Genomic DNA, 7352 nt, shown 5'->3' on the forward strand with positions numbered 1-7352 from the left:
GTTCTTTCATTCATTCACTGCAGGCGGCGTGCCTTCTGGCGCTTTCCTTCAATGCGTTGTTGCAACTGTATGAACTCAATAAGAGCTCGTCCTCTGTATGCGCGACGCGTTCAAAAGCAGTAGTTGAATGTCTGTCGGTGTTACCAGAGCCGTTTTGCGTTACTTCAGCAAAGTTTGATCACCCCTAGCTATAATCATAAGAAAAAATTTTAACACCTTTATTCTGGCTTGCATATGAATGTAAACGTTCATGTGACACAACTGCCGTCGCATGCCACTGCTTGCTGTACTGGGGGTTGTGGAAACCTTGTCAAGCGGTGCTTCTCACCCGTTATTATGCAACGATGGTGGAAATGTCTATTGCGCCGTTAATACGCTTCAATACCATCAACCACATATGTCCCACGGCATTAAAGGGCAGGTTGTGGTCTGATAAACGCTGCTAGCACGATTTCTCTTCGACATAACTTCCCCCAAAACTTTGCCCATTTACTGGCATCAGGAAGAGATGTCAACTTGAACTTGCAAGTAGACTGTCAGCTTTTCTTATGCTCGGTGCTCAAGAGATTACAGTATTTCAGCTCTGACTCCTTTGTAATCTATGCCACACGCTTTGTAGTGGAAATAAAAGGGTCCTTACCTATCACTGACAGCCATCCTTTGCCATCAACTTCCCAGTTGACAAAGTAGCACATGCCGTACACTTTTGTTTTTTACTTGGCTTAACTTGCAGGGCTTCTTGTCTCCCATTCCAGAAGTTTCCATTCCGTTGCTGATATGTGCAGCAACACCGCGAAGAACTCTTGGCAGGGTGTATACAATGACAGTGTTAAACTATATGTACTACAGTGCTTAAATAAGAAGTGAAATTGAATGAAATTAAAGCTTTCTTTTAGTGCAAAAGCACTTCTAGCCCCGCTCTCAAGGTTTTAGCGGTGTCTGCCTAGCTGTGTGAAGCCTCTGAGTAGAAATGTAACTGGCTCACTGGGTCAGTGGACACCTCAATCGTGCTGGGAGTAGGTGGTGGCATCCACCTACAAATTGAGGGAGTTATGCGCCTTTTGCTAAACCAGCAGAAGGTTTAGAATCCATTGATTTTGAGAAAATGAAAGGCGCATAATTGGCTCCCTGGGTCAATGGACACCTAAAAAAATCCCGCTTTAGTGTTACGAGACAGTGGTGTCCACCTGCAAAAAACAGTGCTTTCGCACAGTATTTCGTGCTTAGCAATGCTAAACAGCCAGCCATTTTCTTTTTCTTTGCAGTGCAGCAGGCACCATTCTCGAGTTAAGGAGCTGATATGTACGCCTGACGGCCCAAAAAATGACCCAAGCATGTCTAAACAAAACACACAAGGGAGAAGACAGCAGTGCATTTCCATTTCTTGCTGGAAACACGATTACTCATGCTGCATCTGTTGTTAGGCCGTACAGTGACACCAAGCTACAGGATCTCAAAAATCCAAAAATTTCGCAAGAAGTTGGTGAAGGACACTAGCATCTGCAGCAATTATACTTAGTTTACATCTAAAGCCAATGTAAATCAATGACAATACCGTCTGTCAAGTGATTCAACTGAAACAATTTTCCATGTGGCCCGAGCTTTTCCTCAAGGCTCAAGTACTCAGAAAGATACATCTGCCACATCTTGAGTTGATGCATGCCTTGGAGTCATTGTTAAGTTCTCACAGTTATAGCACAAAGAAATTTACAGAACAGTCATGATGTAATGCATCAGCAGCACAGTTGCTTCTCATCCAGTTTAGTGGCTAGCAAGCACACATCCAAGGCAGGCCCAGACTCCCACCCAAAATCAAGTTCACTAATCTCCGAAACCCTATGTTTTTGGCACTGCTCTTGTGCACCACGCCCAACACTTCCCCAATGCAATTAACTGCCTAGGACTTCTCCCACCCCCAGAAAGAAAAAGAACCTGGCTAATAGATTGGAATAACTTGCCATCACAAATAGCTACTGAGGTTAACCTACAATCATTTCAGCAGTCGTTAAAGCAAACCATGTACTAACAAATTTGGCATTTTTGTTGTATTATGTGCATTTACTGAGTATTTTATTCTGCGTTGTTTGTTGTGTTATTTGTGTGCATTACCAGTTTTAATTCATTATTACGTGTGGAATGAAGAAGATGATACAGCACCGCCACCAACGACGACGAAGCGCTAGCGCCGCCCGTAGGAGGCTCGTGCTGGAGAACTGCCGCTTGTGTGCCGGTCCCTCGCCTCGCTCGTTCCTAGACTTCTTGCGCCAGGGTCTTCGTCGCCGGCGCTTGAAGGTGCCAATAAACCGCTCTACATTTGGTGGAGGTTGCTGCGGTCACCACCGTTCCCCCTCACCGTGGAACTTCGCAGTTGCACCATCCCGATGTCCAAGGCCGGTCAGCAGCCCCCCAGTCAACAGCCATCCCCCACGCCGGAGCCAGTCATCTGCTCCGGTGCCGTCCGGCAGCGGGACCCCGCTGTTTTCAGCGGCCACAGCGATCAAGATGTGGAATATTGGCTGGAGTCGTATGAACGGGTGAGCCGCCATAACAACTGGGACGACCGCGTCAAGCTCACAAATGTGATATTCTACCTGAGCGACGTCGCTAACCTGTGGTTCCGAAACCACGAGGCCGACATTCCCACCTGGGCCGTTCTAAAGACCACCCTCGCGGAGGTTTTCGGTCGTCCCGCCGTGCGGAAGCTGCGCGCTGAGCAAAGCCTGCGTGTCCGAGCTCAGCACACCAATGAGACTTTCACGAGCTACATTGAGGATGTAGTAGGCCTTTGCAAGCGTATTGACCCGTCTATGACCGAGGCTGAGAAGATCAAGCACATCCTGAAAGGCATCGACGACGACGCCTTTCAGATGTTGTTGGCGAAGAGCCCCACCACCGTTGCCTCGGTGTACACCCTGTGCCAAGGTTTCGATGAGTTGCGCAAACAACGCCTTTGCGCTCGTCGCTCTCCCCCACCTGCCGACTCCATCTCCGGCCTGGGCATCAACAATGAATTACTCGCTACCATCAAAGACTTCGTGCGGGACGAGGTAGCCAGGCAACTCTCGCTCCTATCGCATCAACACCCGTCACCGCCCGTCATCAGTCCTGAGATCCGGCAAGCCATCACGCGGGAGGTCGCCGATGCACTTCCTAGTCTTCGGCAACCGGCACCCTTGGCTCCCCAGGCCGGTCTTTTCCCAATCCAGCCCACTCCTGTTGCCGCCCCGTTGAGCTACGATCCTGCAGTAACAGTGCCGCCTGCGCCCGCACCCGTGCCTCTCACATATGCCGACGTTGTCAGAAGACCACCGCCGCCGCAGGCCTATGCATACGCTCCTCCTGCGGTGTCTGCGCCTGCTGCTCCCCGGCACCGTTTCGCGCCCGTTGCCTACAATCCTTGGTGCACACCTGACAACAAACCTATCTGCTACGCCTGCGGTCGTCCCGGCCACGTCGCGCGCCTCTGTCGACGTACTCTGCCTGCACCCCTGCACCCCATGCCGGATTACCCCGCTACGGATCGCACCTTTCGCCCATCTTTCGAACCACCCCATCGGGGCACCTCACCTGATCGCGCTCATGGTCGTCAGCCCTACGTTTCCCACCGATCGCCGTCCCCTCGCCGCCGCTCCTTGTCGCCCATGAGGCGTCGCACCGTCACCGCCGATTCGGAAAACTAGCAGCCGCAGTTCCTGGGGCACGAACTGCGCTATCGTCGCCCTGTTCAAGTCCTCGCCTTTCACCGCCAAATCTTCTTGACGTGTTTGTGGATGGCGTACCGACACTTGCGCTTGTGGACACTGGGGCCACCGTTTCTGTGATTAACGAAAACTTCTGCCGTTCGCTTCGAAAAGTTACGACCCCATCTTCTGGACTCTCCCTCCGTACAGCTAGCGCCGAGCCCGTTCATCCTTCTGCCGCTTGCACAGCCCGCGTCGTCATCGCCGATGTTTTATACGTTGTCGAATTTTTAGTCCTCCGTGCAAGCTCCCATGACGTAATCCTTGGCTGGGACTTTCTATCCCGCCATAGCGCCGTCATTGACTGTGCCCGTGCGCACGTCGTCTTTTCTCCGCTCTGTGATACACTTTTCGACGCACCTCCGATTCGCTGTGATGATAAGCTTGTTGTTGCCGAGGACACCGATATTCCCCCTGAGAGTGCTGTGTTCGTCCCTGTGTGCGCCGCCTCTGTTTCTGACGCTACCGTTCTCTTCAAGCCTTCCACCCTCCTTGCCTCTCGCCGACGTCTCTCTCTTCCCTTCGCCGTCATCGACATTCACCACGGTGCTGCCGCAATCCTTGTCTCCAACACCTCATTCTCTGCGTTTCCCCTGCTTCGTGGCGAGTGCCTTGGTCATTTTGAAACCGCTGACTTCATCTCTTCCTTGGACACCGATGCGCCCTCCTCCAGTCTCGACCTCGCTGCCCTGACCCCACGTGGCGCTCCTCCCGATCACCCACTGCCTTCGGACATTTTCGACCGCTCTATTGATCCCGCCCTCGACACAGCTCAACACGCGCAGCTTCTTGTCCTGCTCAATCAGTTTCGCCCATCGTTTGACCACCAGTCCTCTTCTTTGGGCCGTGCGACCACTGTCGAGCACCACATTGAAACTGGTGCACATACTCCTCTCCGCCAGCGCCCCTACCGTGTGTCCTTTCCCGAGCGCCGCCTCATCGCTGAGCAAGTGGATGACATGCTACAACGCGGCATTATTCAGCCATCTGCCAGTCCTTGGTCATCCCCAGTTGTCCTGGTGAAAAAGAAGGATGGCTCGATACGATTTTGCGTGGACTATCGCCGGCTCAACAAAATTACGCGCAAAGACGTCTACCCGCTACCCCGAATTGACGACGCCCTTGACTGCTTGCAAGGCGCCGAGTTCTTCTCATCTCTGGACCTTCGTTCCGGCTATTGGCAAGTCCCGATGCCTGCGTCCGACCGTCCTAAAACGGCATTCGTTACCCCTGACGGCCTCTATGAATTCGCCGTAATGCCTTTCGGTCTGTGTAACGCTCCCGCCACGTTCGAACGAATGATGGACAACATCTTGCGCGGCCTCAAGTGGAACATTTGTCTTTGCTATTTAGATGACGTTGTTGTGTTTTCGCCCGATTTTCCGACGCATCTCCAGCGCTTGCGCCAGATATTGAGCTGCCTCACCCGTGCTGGCCTTCAACTTAACCTCAAGAAGTGTCACTTTGGCGCCCGGCAACTGACAATACTCGGCCACCTCATATCCAAAGATGGCGTCCTACCTGATCCTGACAAACTCCGTGCTGTGGCTGACTTCCCTAAACCGACCTCTACGAAACAGCTGCGCCGATTTGTGGGCCTCTGCTCCTATTTTCGGCGCTTTGTCCCTAATTTCGCCTCTATCGTCGCGCCCCTTACGAAACTCCTCAATGGTCCCGCCGACCTGTCTACGTGGGACTCTGCCTGCGATGAAGCTTTTGCTACGCTCCGTCGCCTTCTTACTTCGCCCCCTATTCTTCGGCACTATGACCCCACTGCTCCTACTGAGGTGCACACCGACGCAAGCGGAATCGGCCTCGGTGCTGTCCTGGCCCAGCGCAAGCCCGAATTTTCTGAATACGTTGTTGCGTACGCCAGCCGTGCTCTCACCAAAGCAGAGTCAAACTACACCGCGACTGAAAAGGAGTGTCTGGCCGTAGTGTGGGCTCTCACGAAATTCCGCCCATACTTATATGGCCGCCCGTTCACCGTCGTTACTGATCACCACGCCTTGTGCTGGTTGGCCTCCCTCAAAGATCCCTCAGGACGCCTTGGCCGCTCCGTCTTCAGGAATTTGATATTACCGTAGTCTACCGGTCGGGCCGCAAGCACTCCGACGCCGACGCCTTGTCACGCTCGCCACTGCCCTCTCCTGCGCCCTCTTCCCCCTTACCTGATTCCCTACTCGCAGCGCTCACTACTATGGACATGCCCAATCAACAACGCCAGGATCCATGGATTTCGTCCCTGCTCGCTGTCCTTCGTGCCCACTCTACGTCCTCCTTCCCTCGAGCTCTTCGTCGCCAAGCTTCCCATTTTGCCATCCGCGACGATCTCCTGTACCGCCGCAACTATCGACCGGACGGCCGAAAGTGGCTCCTCGTGATTCCTCGACACCTTCGGTCTGAGATCTGTGTGCACTACCATGCCGACCCTCAGAGCGCTCACGCTGGATCGCTAAAAACCTACGAGCGACTACGGCAGAGGTACTACTGGCGAGGCATGTACAACTTCGTTCGTCGCTACGTTCGCTCCTGCACAGCCTGCCAGCGAAGCGCTAGCGACGACGACGAAGCGCTAGCGCCGCCCGTAGGAGGATCGTACTGGAGAACTGCCGCTTGTGTGCCGGTCCCTCGCCTCGCTCGTTCCTAGACTTCTTGCGTCAGGGTCTTCGTCGCCGGCGCTTGAAGGTGCCAATAAACCGCTCTACACGTGTATTTTGTTCAAATGCCTGTGCCACATTTTTATGCTTGTATTGCCCCCCATGCAATACCCTCGCGCGAGGGCCCTAATGGGTATTGTAAATAAATAAATATTTGCCTAGCAGCTACGATATGATACATTGAGCTAGAACACGGCACAAATGTCCATTCAATACAAATGATTTGGCTGCATTACCACTGTCACCATTTTTTAGCATAGGGTGGTTACACCGACTACTGAGGGCGAATGTGGACACGCAGCCACAACGATACACATTGCCCAAAATGCTTAGTGTATTCAAGTAAAAAAGGCAGCGGTATTTGTGTCGCTTTCCCCAAGACAAAGCAAAACAAAATAGCAGCACCCAAGTCAAGCATCTCCATTACATAGCAATATTTGGCTCACTCATGTGCAAACAGCAGTCACATTGCTGCTTTGTATTACTGTTGTTGTTAGTGGCTATTTATTAATAAAAATAACAATGGAAAGAAAAGATGTTGCTGGCCACAGCATCTACCATTGAAACCTGAAGCACCTGAGCTGTGGCTAGCGGGAATAAAAGGACTGGGAGAGGACAGAGAGAAGGAAAGAAATGGGGGGGGGGGGGGGGGGGGGGGTATAGTAAGAAATGATAGGGGTAGGGCGGAAGTACACAGGAGGTAACAAATACAAAATATGCTGCTCTGCGGCATATCACCTTTTTAACATCTTTTTGTTAATTTTTGTCATTATTCACTATTTTATGTTCTACTTTCTGTACTCTTTCACGCTGAAATGCTAGAGCACTTGCTTGGTGTTGCTCAAAGCAGCAAGCAATCAAAGTTGCATTTCGAATTTTGAACTGCGTCGCCTCCCAGGGCATAGTGTGCATATGAACCACAGGGTGTACGTGTTTTGTGCATGATAGACAC

Source organism: Amblyomma mixtum, chromosome 1, assembly GCF_055824585.1.
Source record: "Amblyomma mixtum isolate Tamu chromosome 1, ASM5582458v1, whole genome shotgun sequence".
NCBI classification, from domain to species: Eukaryota; Metazoa; Arthropoda; class Arachnida; order Ixodida; family Ixodidae; genus Amblyomma; species Amblyomma mixtum.